This window comes from Strongylocentrotus purpuratus, unplaced genomic scaffold (assembly GCF_000002235.5).
Source record: "Strongylocentrotus purpuratus isolate Spur 01 unplaced genomic scaffold, Spur_5.0 spur5_scaffold_4, whole genome shotgun sequence".
In the NCBI taxonomy this organism is placed as follows: domain Eukaryota; kingdom Metazoa; phylum Echinodermata; class Echinoidea; order Camarodonta; family Strongylocentrotidae; genus Strongylocentrotus; species Strongylocentrotus purpuratus.
In genome coordinates this window covers 26,686,064-26,701,131 of record NW_022145610.1, presented here as the reverse complement: position 1 = coordinate 26,701,131, position 15,068 = coordinate 26,686,064, and the positions used below count along the sequence as shown (strand labels likewise).

The window sequence follows — 15,068 nt, the reverse complement described above, 5'->3', positions numbered from 1 at the left end:
TTTTCAGACTATAGAACATCGAAATTGTACGAAACAACTGAATTAGAGTTAATTAGAGGGTCTCATATCCCAATACAGAAACAGTGAGCCTTTTCAACTATTCTGTCAGTTGCATTTCTCAAGCGAACGAAGATAAAAGGTCTATGAACATAATGGCCCGAATTCACAAAGCAAGGTTTGAGCTCAGACCAAGGTTTGAGGTCAAACCTCCTTTTGTTTCGCCAAACCTCCTTTTGTTATTTACAAACTGGTTTGAGGTCAAACCTCCTTTTGTTTCGCCAAACCTCCTTTTGTTATTTACAAACCTGGTTTGTAAATAACAAAAGGAGGTTTGGCGAAACAAAAGGAGGTTTGACCTCAAACCTTGCTTTGTGAATTCGGGCCAATGTGAGCTGTCGATCTCTTGTTTTAGTAGCCCAAGGAAAATTACACCCCTTTAAATGTATAGAATATTACGAATCTGTTCCTTCATCGGCATCCATGAAAACAAAGCGAGTATTCCAATTCAATTCCATTTAATTCTTTTTATTCATCCAAATTTAAAAGGATAAATGGAAATTTGTGTTGGTCACACATTGTACAAATACATATATGAGAAACTATATCGTTGTGTTTATAGTCATAGAAGAACCATCAAAATAACAAAATCTTATATTCTAGTATCACACATTGAAAATGGTGAAAAGGATAGAACAGCAGTGTGAAGGAAGGAAGGAAGGAAGGTAAACCCCACCAAGCCGAATTGGGCCCACATGCTCCTCACTCTATTTGATTGTACAAACCATGGACCTATTACAGATGGACATTCATCGTTTTCTTAACGAATTCATTGTGATTGTCTCTGTCAATGTCGTCTCAATAACATTCCCTACATGTTTCTTCACTTTGATCTCATGATGGTCACCGCCAAAAAGCCGGGGCAAATAAAGATAGTGATTTTACACATGTTTATCTACATGCGCAGAAGATAATAACTCGCCTAAATCATGGAAAATAGATGCGCAGTTCTGGCTCATAATCGGAAATCGTTGTTCCGTGTACTGTACATGTATTTTATTTTGAAAAACATGTTGATATTACAAGATAGAGGTTATTTTTGGATTTTTTGGTTGTGATTATAAATCCCGTTTCTCCCTATTTACTCATAATATTCCAGCGTTACAACGCACAGGGCTGATACAGATCATGGCCTTCTAATTGTTTTATAAGGTCATAGGTGTGTGCGAAAGTTTGTGAATCAGTAATAATACATTTCATATCACCAAAATCGTCTGCTTTTCAACTTTGCTGCTCCCCATTGGGGATGCTTTCATTTAAGACACACTCATAGCAGGGCTCCTACTTAGCCGAGTTGGAGCCCCGAGTTGTGGCGAGCTGGCGCGCTCTTATGGCAAGCATTTTTATCATTAAAACATATTTCTTGATATCAAAAATTCAATTCTTGATTTCACGAAATCGAATTCCTGATATTACGAAATCGAATTCTTGATATCAAGAATTACCATTGCTTTACAACGTAAAATTATTTCTTGATATCAATTAATAATAAAACGGCTTGCCATAAGATTGCGCCAGCTCGCCACAACTCGAGGTTCCAACTCGGCTAAGTGGGAGCCCTGCTTTACAGAGCACACTATCCAAATAAAACCCAAGAGAGGGAAACTGCTCCTTTGTCAATGACCGAAAATGCTTACGCAGTCATTATTGTTGAAACAGCTGAATGTTTTCATTAAGATGCACATAATCAGAAGGCGGCGACTATCATTGGATCAAAGAAAGAATCACGTTGAATGTCCATCCGTAATAGGTTCATGTACAAACGAACGGAGTATGGAACATAGAGGCCCAAATATCGGCCTGTCCGACATTTCAATGAGCGCATTCTCCTTCCTGACCGTACTAATTCATATAAGTAAGTTAGATTGAGATTCTCATTTGCAATGATCTGTTTAGCTTTTTGGAGGATTCGTGCCTTGCATTCTTCTGCCAAGTTTCGCCTTTTCCTGTTATTTTACTCGCCCTCTTAACCCCCCCCCCCCCCACTCAGTGTTATTTAGGGTACGCATATGCGTGATTCAAGCGACCCCCCTTTTCAGCAAAAGTCCGATGTGTAAAGTCAATACGGGTCGACCTTTTTCCTTTGTTACGAAAAGGACATTTTGGTAACACGCATGGCGTCCGTCCGTTCTCGTAGTGGGGGGGGGGGGGGGGCCTCTAACTACACTTTCCATTGTCCTAAATTCATCCTTCCTCATGCCCCGAACCAAACAGCACAATTGAAAAGAAAAATACTCTCGACAATGGATAAGAAACTTAAGATAGGTCTATCAATATGTAGAGAGCTCAGTTTCCTAAAATAGAACATTCTAGTTTGAGCCCTTGCCACAATGGACGTACACTAATCATGCCAGGTAAGTTTATTATCGATCGTTGTGCCCAGATATTTGTATTTTGGGACAATTTCGATGTTTTCATCTTTGATGTTCACTGGTTCGTGTTGTTGTATATCAATTCTAAAGTCAACAATGATTTCTTTCGTTTTGGACTGATTTAGTTGAAGGTTATTATCATCACACAATTTAATAAACTGCTCTATAAAGTAGTGAACGATAGTTATTTTAATCACCTCTGATCATCCCCAAAATTGCAGTATCATCTGCATATTTGGAAAAGCGAACACCGTTAATACTATAGACATAAAATCATTAGTATAAAAAATATATAAAATAGCAGAACGCACACATACTTGACGAGCACCAGTATTGATAGATATCGAATCAGATAAAACCCCTTGTACTTTAACTCTTTGAGTCCTGTCCGTAAGAAAGTCCATTATCCACAAAATTGAAGATTTCGTTATGAATGCCAATTCGAGCTATCTCCAGAGGGTATATGTGACCAGATAATTTGAGCATATGTAGTTCGCGCGTCAATTGCAATACACTTCTACTTCGCAGTCAGAATAAGGAAAAATGAGGTAAACATGGTAAACAAACCCCGTAGCTATCTTTCATTCCATTTAGTACATTGAGACTCGTTTTAAAATTATTTGCTTCTGTTATATATGGTATTAAGACAACTTTTGAAGCGGGAGGAAGGAATATGGGATGCAGGTCGAGGTATCCTCCCTCCCTCCCCGTTCACAAAATCTAGCTTAGTTGTCTTGTATTTAAAATCGTATCAGAACAATCCCCCAAGGACAATAACCCCTAGGAAATCACCCCAATGATAATTACCCCCCAAAGACAATCGCCCCCATCCCTAAAAATTACCCTCTAGGAAAATTACCCTCTGCAAGGACAAACAAGCAAGCACATCCTTCCCGAGGACAATTACCCCCCCCCCCCCCGAAAATTACCACACTCTTCTTGTTTTTTTAAGGGAAAGTATACCCTGATAATAAGTTGGTTTCAATTTAAGCAGATTTTTATTTTCAGGGGGTAATTTTCCTCGGGGGGGGGGGTGTGATTGTCCAAGGGGACAATTTTCAGGGGGTAAGTAATTATCAGTGCTGGGGTAATTGTCCTCGAAGGGTAATTTTCTTGGGGGTAGTTATCCATGGGGTAAATTTCCTAGAACCATTTAAAATCATAAGATCGAATTCGCCTCGGGGGGGGGGGGGAGGGGGTTCACTTAAAGCTGTTCGTAAAGTTACGCATGAATTTACGAACAACTTGAATATGAAGTGCCAGATAGGATGCCCAAAGTTTTTCCTGATGTTTTAAAAAAGAGTGACTGTATTTCCAATAACCTCAATCAAATTATTGCAAAAAATATACTTTGCATTAAAAATATTCGTTATAATAGAATGTTAATCTACAACTGCACAGTTCAAATTAAGTTGATGCAGTTAAAAAAAGATTGAGCATCCCATTTGGCTCTTCATATTTAAGTCATTCGTAAAGTCATGCGTAACTTTACGAACAGCTTTATGAAACATCCCCCTGGGTTGATTTTCTCTACCTATAGCGTATGTTTTCTAGCTAGTTGGAGGAAAAACGAAACTGAAGATGAATTTTTGAAAATCCACGATGGTTTGGCTCTGTTCTTGTTTTTCGGACAAGATGTTTACATTTGATTTGCTTCCTGGTCGACATATTATATTTGGATAAATTCTGGTGCAGTACTTGGTGCTGAGTAAGTTAAATTGAAAAATCACATGAATTAAAAGTTGGGTTCATATAAGGACTATGAGAATACAATAAGAAGAAAATTAAACCTAACGAGAAAATACATGACTTTATATCTTTATTAAAGGTTCGTTTATTCAAGAGGTCCACTATAACCCAAAGGTTCACTATAATTTTGAAGATTCGTTTATGTGAAGGTTTGTTCATTGAATATTTGGAGTGTCGAATTTTTGTATATAGTCCAAAATGGAACAAGGATCAATTAAAAGAAATAAAATAGGATTCGAAATTTAGACAATATTGGGAAGGTTCTTAACTTCATAAAAAATAAAATGACTTCAATGCTGTGTATACAACTTCTCTTTGAAAAGTATGAACCTTAATTCGAAAGTAGTAACCTTTAGGAAATGAATAACGAATCTATGGAGAAAAAAAAACATTACACTAAAAAATTACAAATTGGAAAAATATTTTATTTTCACAATGAACTCCTTGCCCCGGGCTTGTAGCGTTCACTCTCGTAATCACGTGTTGAGCATATTCGTAGACACACAGGCTATCTAATCTACAAAGTGTAGGATTGACACTTTTTTTACAGAAGGGTAAATCACGAAAACTCACGCTTTTGCAATTACGTGATGTTACTCTTGACGTACTTTTAAAAAATTGTTATTATTTTTATTAATGTGTTTATTGATTACAAATCAATATGAAACACACATGAGCATTATAAACAAATCTAAAAATTAAAAGTACCAAACAAATATTTCTAAACAAGTATAAAATGGTGGTCTGAAATGGAAATAACATAAAAATTCAGTGTTTATATATCTGTTCTTACTATTTAAAAATTATCATTAATTTTATTCATGTGTTTATTGATTTAAAATCAGTACAAACATACACGAGCATAAAAAAAAAAATCATAACATGAAATGCGATGTTTCTATATCGTTTCGTACTTTCTTAACCACAAGTTTTTTACCACTTAAAAAACAAAGGCTTGATATTGAGACTAGATATGAGGTTTTTTTTAATTTTTTTAAAAAAGTTTTAATGTAATCTTGGTTATCGTCAGTTCGTTTGGTGGGCGGAAAGGGGGGGGGGGGGGGTCCGGTTACTGACTTTCAGATATAGTCGACATTTTGCGAAGGGGCCCGAAACCGTTGCCGGAGAAACATTAAGTCTCTTCTCAGGGACCATTTGCATTCATTTTGTTAACATTCGCGTCAAATACCATCACTGTTTGTATTTTACAATTGTTTTTCAACGAAATTGTTTTTCAACGAACTTGCGTGAGTGATCGTTACAAGTCCTTGCCCTGGTATCGACATATGTGTTCATCATTACCAAACTTCTGTTTCGGGACATTCAGTTGCAAAAATCGAAGCTTCGAACTAACGTCCATCTCCGAACGTTTTGAATTGTCTAAAAACATTCGTTATGAAATGTATAATTAGACAAATCGAATACTTGTAGGCATATTTCTGGCCCGTCGGATAAAATAATCAGAGGGCACCTTTGACCTTTAGCATTTTAACACGATTCAGATGGTGAATCTGTATGATCTGTATCAGCCAATAGAGCACGTCAACGTGATATGGAAACAGAACAATAGATTGTGCTATATCAAAAAATATGATTATGTAAACTCACGATTCAGACGCACCCTTCAGATCAACTAGCGACGTAGAAATAGCAAGATGGATCTAAATGTGTGGTTGATTTTATCATTGGTAAGTTGGCTTGTACTTTTTATACTAAATGGACCATTTTCATAATGTAAGAACATTTAATGCATACGTCTTTGTGAAGCCACGATACGAATTTTGTCTTTCATCTCTCACGAATAATAATTGTATTTCAATTGTCAGAATGCGAACTGCATTTTACATTAGTTGTTGCCATGCAGGTAGGACACAAATTATGGCTTGTCCCACTTATCAACACGTATATCCTTTTATGCATTTTGCATTCTGTGTATTAAAGTACAATTATTTATTACAGTTTGTACTTTGGTGGTGGTGGTTATTTTACCTGACTGCTAAGAAAGCATTAATGCTTGTAAGTAAGCAACCAGACGGCCGACGGCTTTAGGTCCTCTCCGAGGGACCTGGTAATGAAGATTAATGCCTTACCAAAGGGCACTAGCGCATCGCGTTGGTTTCGAACCCGGGTCACCGGATTACGAGACCACTGCTCTACCGACTGAGCTATCAGTTGAATGACATATTAGTATTGGGCACTTCACAAATACGTATACATTAAGTTTGGCTAGATTACGATCTATTGGCAGTTTTTCTTCATGCAATTAAATGTAATGCACACTTTTGTGACTTGTTACGAATTATTTCATTCGCCCGTATAAAAAGTATATTTCAGTAGTCAAAGCGCAAATTGACTGAATACAAAAACGTCTTTTCAAAATTTCCCTCTTCCACAGGTCCTTTATCTATAAAAAAAAAAAAAAAAAAATCTAAACAAATCGACAAAGCCACTCTTTATATCCACAAATAATATATTAATAATCAAATAATCATATCGATATAATATAATGGCTAAAATAACGATCATGATCATCACGGCCCAAAACTTTGTGGCAGAGAAATACAAAGATGACAAAATGGATATTTCAGTACATATGTGATCACTTGTATGTTGACACGCTGCCAACACTCTCAAAACATTTTCTAAAATGGAACCATTTTTTTTAAATTAATTTCTTTGAGATTCGTTTTTATATTATGTATTCTTTCAATTTATCAACATTAATCAGCTGATAACATTTGTTAAATGAAGGTAGTTGATTTCGATATTAAGCAGGGAATATTTCTCGCCTTGGAACCATTAAAATATAGTTAAGTGCATCAATATTGTGACCGCAAAGTCCAACCAATTTATTTTGATTAGTAAGTTTAAACCTTTCCCCAATATTACGAAATACTCAATATCCAATTTTCGACCATACTTTAGCTGTATCAATAGTGACAAAATAAAAAAAGGTAGTGTAAGATAGATTCTTCTTCGGTATTACAAAAGGTACATTTCTTATCAGCTACTACACCAAATCTCAACAATTTTCTTTCATAATTATATAATATTATAGATTTGAAACCACCTCGTGTTGGTAAACTTTATTGACTGACATGGAATTGGACAGTATGAACCCCACTAAAAGCTAATCTGTATATATTAGTTTAAATAAACTTTGTTAGCCCTTTACATTATTTTACTTTTTTAAGGACTGATAAATAGGGGGAAAAACAGTTTACACCAATCATCTTAACCTCACCTTTATCATATGATTGTCACAAATGCTCTCTACTGATTTGATCATGATTGTTAATGCTTAAAAAACGATATATGTCTATGATAATATGCGAATTGGGCTCTTGAAGTGAAAAGAGTAAATAAATCAGTTTTGATACCAACAAATTTTTAACTACAATTAATCCCCCTACCCCAGCACCCTTAAGGTTCTTTTAGACCATGAAATAATTTAACGTTTCATGTCATTTTTTCTTTCGCAATAATTATATTCGACTATCTTAAATAAATTCACCGAAAAAAGTCGATTCCTAAGTATCTCAAATAACCTCCGAATACTCAATTTAGTTTGTGTTCTGGTAGTTATTGTTTTTTGCAGGCTCCATTTGTCTAAATCCATGTCACATTTGTTTTCATAATATTTGTTTTAAGGTTAGACAATATGTTCAGTGCACTTTGTTAATCTTATTTTGTACCGTTAAGTGTCAAAATAGGGTCATCTGAGTATTTCAGTAATATCCTGTTTTCTCCCCCATAGATTCAAGCCAGATATAATCATTTGAACGTCGAATAAAAATTCCGAAAATTGTCTATAACGGCCTATCAAAAATCATGTTTTATTCTTATGTAGATTCATCAAATGTAAAAATTTCAGGACCCCGTTAAATGTATTTTAGTGTCATGCTAACACGGACTAATGAATAATATGTTCGATAACCAGAGAGAATATCAGATTTATGAACTAATGACAGCAGTTCTGAGAATATAAAACAGAAGCCTAAATCTTCCTTGTTTAAAATGATTCGGCTGGTACAGTGTGTAATTTCTTTTCAGAGGGTATATAATTCTCCATAGATCTATTTTATTTCTTCATATTTTTAAGTTGCTGTTTCGCCCTAGGGTTATTTACATGTAAAAAGTATCAAGGGTTTGATGCTGAACTAAATCCTAGTCCCGCAGATAAATTAATAATGACACGCGGATTTTCGAATTCTTTTATACGTTTTTTAATGAAGAAAAAGGGGAAAAGGCTGAATTATGAGTGTTCGGACTAAATAAAAATGCCAGTGTAATGTCATTATCATATAATGTCAAATCTAAAACTACCAGGTTTTCCCCTTTGTCTATTTTGCATTTGTAAACTTTTGACAGAATAGTTTCCTTAAAAGAGAATTGCTACTCCTCTGAGCTAAAAGTAGATGTATTAAACGAGGGGGAAATGCCTCCCACTCCCGATATATTACTGTTTCTGTGTCAGGGGTAAAATGAGTGTCATATTGTTTAAATTTCAAATATAACAAAACGTCTTTTCTTTCCTATCATTTGCCGAGCCGTGACAATTTATTGAAATAAAATTAATGTCATCCTGCATCAGAGAAGAGTATCATGGCCAAAAAAGCGATGAACTATCTTTGGAAGATTTTTTCAATATAAGGCCTAAATACGAAGGAAAAAAAAAGGGAAAAACAAAAACCAGAGAGATACACCCGGCAAGCCATGGGCAACAGGATGGTGGCCAAAACAAAAGCAACAACAAATCCTCTCCAGACCCTTTGAAATACTAGAGCCAATGTTTACAATTAAAAGTGGAATTCAAAGAAGAATACCGAAGTGTATTGAAGAGCACTACCCAAAGCAACACCAACATTAACAGAAATCATGATTAAAAAACTCATATAAAGAGATTTCGTTGTCACCAGTAGTGGCTGGTAAACTCAAAAAGGCAGCTTTAACTGGACAAAACGCTCACAGGACTCTCGATGAAAACCTAATTTTAAAAAAATCGTACACTTTTCATTCTCATTTTTTTGTTGGGTTAATTTTGGAAATAGTAATATGTAATGAGAAAAAGGAGACTAGCATCCTTCAAACAAAGGGAGGTCAGTATACATTTGTCCCCTCAATACTCATAAAAAGAGTGCAAACATTACAAAGCAAGATAGCTTTCCCCTTTAAAAGGCTCGGAGACCTGAAAGTCATTTGTAATGTTTGTAAATTACGAATCGATGAGGGTAATAAAGTATAATAAACGCCATAGGCATATATGTGTTAGTAATATATAACTTTTACATATATTTGTGTTTTTATTTGTTTTTGTTTTAAAGTTTTACTTATTTAATATTCAACATAAATACATAAATATGTTCTTAACTTTTTTTATTATTAACTTGTTATACTTCGTTTTGTTTTTACCATTTATATTTACGAGCAGATTTTTTATGTTTATAACTTATTTCAATTGTTTATCTTGTAGGCCTTTCAATATAGTTTTAATTATTACAGTGTGTTTAGTCTTTTTCTATATATTGTTGTTTTATGTTTGTAAATTTGTCAGTGTTTTATTGCTTTTGTTTATATGTCATGATTATATTGCTTTTTACCAACACGGCCATGATTGAAACCAGTCTGCAAACTGTTTCGGGCTTTAACCGTGTATAAATAATCTCAAGCTCAACTCAACCTTCTACAAAAAACAGGGAAATGATAAAGATGACCCCATGCTCCAAACCGCCGAAAAGTAATGCGCTAATCTGTAACTGTTGACCAGGTGGTGAGATAAAAGAGCGCATGAAATATCAGGATTTAAATTCCTACATCAGAAAATGGTATCCCAGCAAATGTTCGCTGTCCCTTTCAATAATTTCTCATCAATTGTTGAAAGTGTAATGAGTAGAACAAGCGAACACAAACTTGTTTAATTTCATCTTTTTTCTTACTGAAAAAGTATATACAAAAGAACAAACAAAAACACGCATTGGCAAACTTAAAGTTATCGAAGATCGTAAATCATGGATTAAATGACGGGACATTAAAACGTGCGGAAATATTAAGTGCATTATCCTAAAATATTGAGTTGTTGTCAGGATCTAATTTTTCTTTTACTAACTCTGGCACACAAATTATAGGAAGGGCGGAGTACTAAATTAGAACAATTGTTTTATGCACTATTTCCAATACAACCCCCATATAAAGTTTATAATTAACACTGAAATTTTGCCGGTAATTGAATATTTTGTAATAAATGTGAAACTGCATGGTGCTGGCCTCCGAAATTCCCCACAGTGGAAGAGCGGCTCGGAGCATGGAACTTCAAAGCCAAGCGGAATGTTACACATCCCATAGTTACGGTTTAGAACTCACGCATGCGTTTGAATAAATAACAAGGGTTTCCATTCATTCTTTATTACCTCCCTGAAAAAAACTTTATACATTTTAGTCAGGTCATTTGGATTCTGACATTTGTTGCATATTGCACCATTACGTAATCTGTTATTGTTTAGGTTCTATATGCAATAGGCCGATTTCATGTTGTAACGTAATTATGCATACGTCTTGGTGAAATGCCTCAATACAAATAATGTAATTCACCTGTTAAGGATAATTGTATTTCAAAAGTCAAATTGCGAACTGCATATATGATATGTTGTTAGGTAGGGCAAGCCACTATCATAATGTTTGTCCTACCTAGCAACAAATACTGTATGCAATTTGAATTATGACTATTGAGATACAATTATTTGTATTAAAAAGGTAAATGAAATAATTTGTATTTTGCACTTCACAAAGACGTATTCATTGAATTTGGTTACAATACATTAAAAGCCTATTCAGACAGGCACACAATTAAAATGATATACTAAAAAACCAAAGAATATTTTATCACTCTGTCAAAAATTAACAATCCCACGTTTTTGTTGCCAGGTGCTAACTTCACTGAGAGGGGAATACATTACTTATTGTTTGGTCAATCAAGCTATACTGTTTGTTTGACCTAGAAAAAACTAATGTATGTACTTTGCAATATGACTAATAAGATAGCAGGGTCGTTGTCGGTAAACGGATATAAATCTATTATTTATATCCTATTACAAATGATACTTTGTGGAATTCATAGTACGGGCGCCGTGCAAATATAAAGAAGTTCTTATATTCTAAACTATTTGCTCTTTAAAAAAAAAAAAAACATAATAATTTTTGTTCTCCTTATCTCTTAAAACAGGTCTGATTTCATTCAAATTCTCATCATTATATAGTAAAACTTTTTTCTTTTTTAATACGCTTTCAATTAGCATACAAAATCGGAGTTTGTATGTGTTACTTTCCAGATATGTACTGCATCTGGTACTACGCCATGGCGAACCGGACCTCCAGGTAACCTTTACAAAATTAGCTGAAAATCTTTGTCGGAACAATTAATTGAATATGTTAAATATCAAAAACCAATTTCCTATAAGCTTCTCCCTTATCCTAACATATTTCGGTGTAGCAGTTACTGGGAAGTAAACAGTATTTTTTTTTCTCTCAACCATATTCCTCTTAAGACCAGTGCTTGCTTACATTATTTGTTTTTTGCGTTTGTTTTTGCAAAGGCTTATCGAAATAAACAAATACTTATTGGAGGTAAATTGACAGTCCGTCTTCATTTTTCTTCTTCTCATAAAGTTTGATGAAATATGATAGCTAAAACATTTACCCGTTAGTTTTTCTTCAATTGTAATAAAGTACATTTGCTTGTTTCTTGTTTATTGTCATACATTTTTTTTTGTATTTTATGTTCGTTATATTACCGAAAAATGTTAACAATTTTATTTAGATTGCATAAGAGAATAAATCAAATCAATTTAATGCTACTTAACTAGTAGTAGTAGCAATAGTATGACAGTAGTACTACTACTACTCTATTAAATATGAATTGACAATGTGTATTCATGAAGTCGAATTGTGCCTTCAAAATAGATTTTCCCTCAAACATAATGAAGGTGCTATTCAAAATGTACAGACATTGCTGTGTTGATATGTTGAAAAAATGAAAATAACATTATCATAAATAGCCATGATGATATTTTATTTACTTTTTGTTGTACCTTGGTTAAGAGTCAGTGGGGCTCATAATGTTCTTATCCAAAATTAATATCGATATTTACTTCATTTAGCATTTGCTGGACATTTATGAAGATCCTCTGATAGTACTTTTTTGACGTACGTGTATACATGAACGTGTGTATGTGTTTATGTGGGTGTTGTCGGAAAGCAATACATTTTTTGCTCCATGTATGTTTATAATGCTTTTAATAATTTGTCTTTCTCGTTACATTACTCTCGGTCACTCCTCATTTTTCACATGATTTGACTTCGGTTCTGGGCACAACCACAGATAAAACGGATAGATATATTTGTATGAAAACATATACTTTATATCTCTAATCGTGACAATGCCTTTAAACATATTTAAACATTGATTAAATTTGTTCATATGAATGTCAAATTAAATGGAAAAACAGAAAAGATCTAAAAAAATTATATGTCATTAGCTTTTACCATTTTGTTAGCCTTTTAAACACAATAAATACAAATATTATATAAGTCGTAATTCAAATGTTTATATTGTGATTTCAAAGAGCATCTTTCAAAGATAATTTATTGTTAGCCTTGTCTGGCATTTATCAAAAACAATGGGTCGAAGAAAAGAAAAAAACTCACGAGGTGATTTTTATTTGCAATTCTCGTACCGGGTGATTGCTTACCGTCTTTATGTATTATCATAATACTTACTTTGTCAATACCTGTATTGTTTATACGTCATTGAGTTCATTTCAGTATCTATTCAGTATCTAATCTACATTTTGCGTTATCTCCTATGATTATTCAACCGACAAAAGTCAAATTATTTCATGTCTGAACAAGTCTGACAGTATTTTCAATAATAATATATTACATTAGTGTTTTTATATATAATTATGTATTTTTTTTTCTTATCAAATTTTAGATAATTCATTGAGTACGATTCCGGAGACCACCGCTGACCAAACAGGTAGATCTTCTTTCAGTTTTAATGAAAATATATTTTATTTTATTTTCACATTCATTTGAACAGTAGCATCATTTGGCATGTCTTGGCAGATTCAAGCAATCAATTGCCTTTTACATTCCCAATTTTCAATTATCCTGAAACTGAGTGCATGTATAGAATGAAATTATAAAGTAGCCTTAATATATGTGGAAGTAGTAGTCCCCATATACAGAATAACGTCCACAATTGTACAGGCGCGAATTCACGGGGAGGGGCGACGGGCCCGGCCTCCACCCCTTGCCCAAAAAGTATTTTTTAAAGATGGGAACCACAAATTTACCTTTTCCTTTTTTTTTGCTCACGGGAGGGGGGGGGGGGTGTTGAGTCAAGAAGGGAAAAAACTATTTTGTTTGTAGTGCTCACTACCCCCCCCCCCACCCCCTCTGTTGAGCGAAAATAACGGTCTGCGCGATTTTCCAATTTCCGCCCCCCCCCCTTACTGGGTAATCCTGGATCCGCCACTGTGATTGTATGCAGGATTAAAATCCAGGGTTCTGGAATACTAGGGGCCCTGTAACTCAAAGATAAGTACGCGGTCGATTGTTTCTTGTAATCAGTCGTTGTGTGCAACCCAATCACAAGATATGTATTGTACATTTTGATTGTTCAATCGTCGATCGGTTGCTAAACTCAAAGGAGTGTAGAATATGCTTTTTGTTTATACCAAGCGTTGAGTACAATGTTGTACCAGTATACCTATTTATCATACCTGTTGATATTATTATTATTTTTCAAATTATTATTATTGTTATTATTATTATCATTGTTATTATTATTATTATTATTATTTTGTTATCATTATTATAATTATTTTTTTAATTTTGTTATTTCTCTTGTTATTGTCACGTAAAAATCATAATAATCATTATTATTATTGATTGTAAACATGTATATGAAGTGCTGAAGAAAATAATTTAAATCATATCAAATTACTACTACTACTACTATCCTACTACTCTTCATATTACTTCAACTATAGTTGTTGTAGTTGTAGAAATTGTAAGTTGTAATATCTGCTTTTGTATGATGCAACTTGTCATTGATCAATATAGCAGTGACAATGAGATCTAAAAGACTTTAAAATGATTTTTACAAACCTAGCATGTTTGCGATAACAAAGTTGGAGCTTTTAAAATGCAAAATATATTTTCATTGATCTATCTCTCTCTCTATCGCCCCACTATTTCACCAAGAACTAGTTCCGTTTACTGCTATCGTTACGGACGATACCACTCCATACTCAAAAGGTAAGTAAAATATATATTTATATTTGTTAGACTGCGAATAGCATGCGTAAGTTGTTGCTAGGTATGTCAAACACGTGGTCAACACGTATTATATGCATTGTGCATTCTGATTGAAATAATTTTGTAACGAGGCAATAAATAAAGACATGTGCATTTACAAAAATAGTCTATTCTCAACCTCGTTTTTACTTCCTTCTCACATGAATTGACAGTAACGACACCTTCTTATGGCACAGAAGCGCATACCTCCCCCCAAACAACAGGTGAGTCAAATTTAAATTATATTAAAATCGCCAAAGCAACATGATTTCTTAATGATAAAGTGAATTATATGAGTATGAATTGACAATGTGTATTTATAAGTCGAATTGTGCCTTTGAGAGCAGAGGTCACCGTGAAATTATGAAGTTGCTATTCTAAACTTTAAAGACATATGCTGATGACAAAAGAGGAAATCACGACCGGTGATAATGGAATGTTATTTTTCTTTAAAGTTGCTAAACTATTACGATTGGGAATGGGGCTCATAATGTTCTTTTCGAAAATGGATATTGAAATTTACTTGATAAAGGT

The 15,068-nt window shown here is 34.0% G+C and overlaps 1 long non-coding RNA gene across 1 annotated transcript; it reads left to right on the top strand.

The window, feature by feature from the left end:
• The first annotated feature begins 13,162 nt into the window (after window positions 1-13,162).
• LOC105447527 lies at window positions 13,163-14,758 on the top strand. The gene is made up of 3 exons (XR_974116.1): window positions 13,163-13,209; window positions 14,442-14,495; window positions 14,708-14,758. It is a non-coding gene; the product is annotated as an uncharacterized LOC105447527 (long non-coding RNA).
• The last annotated feature ends 310 nt before the right edge of the window (window positions 14,759-15,068 follow it).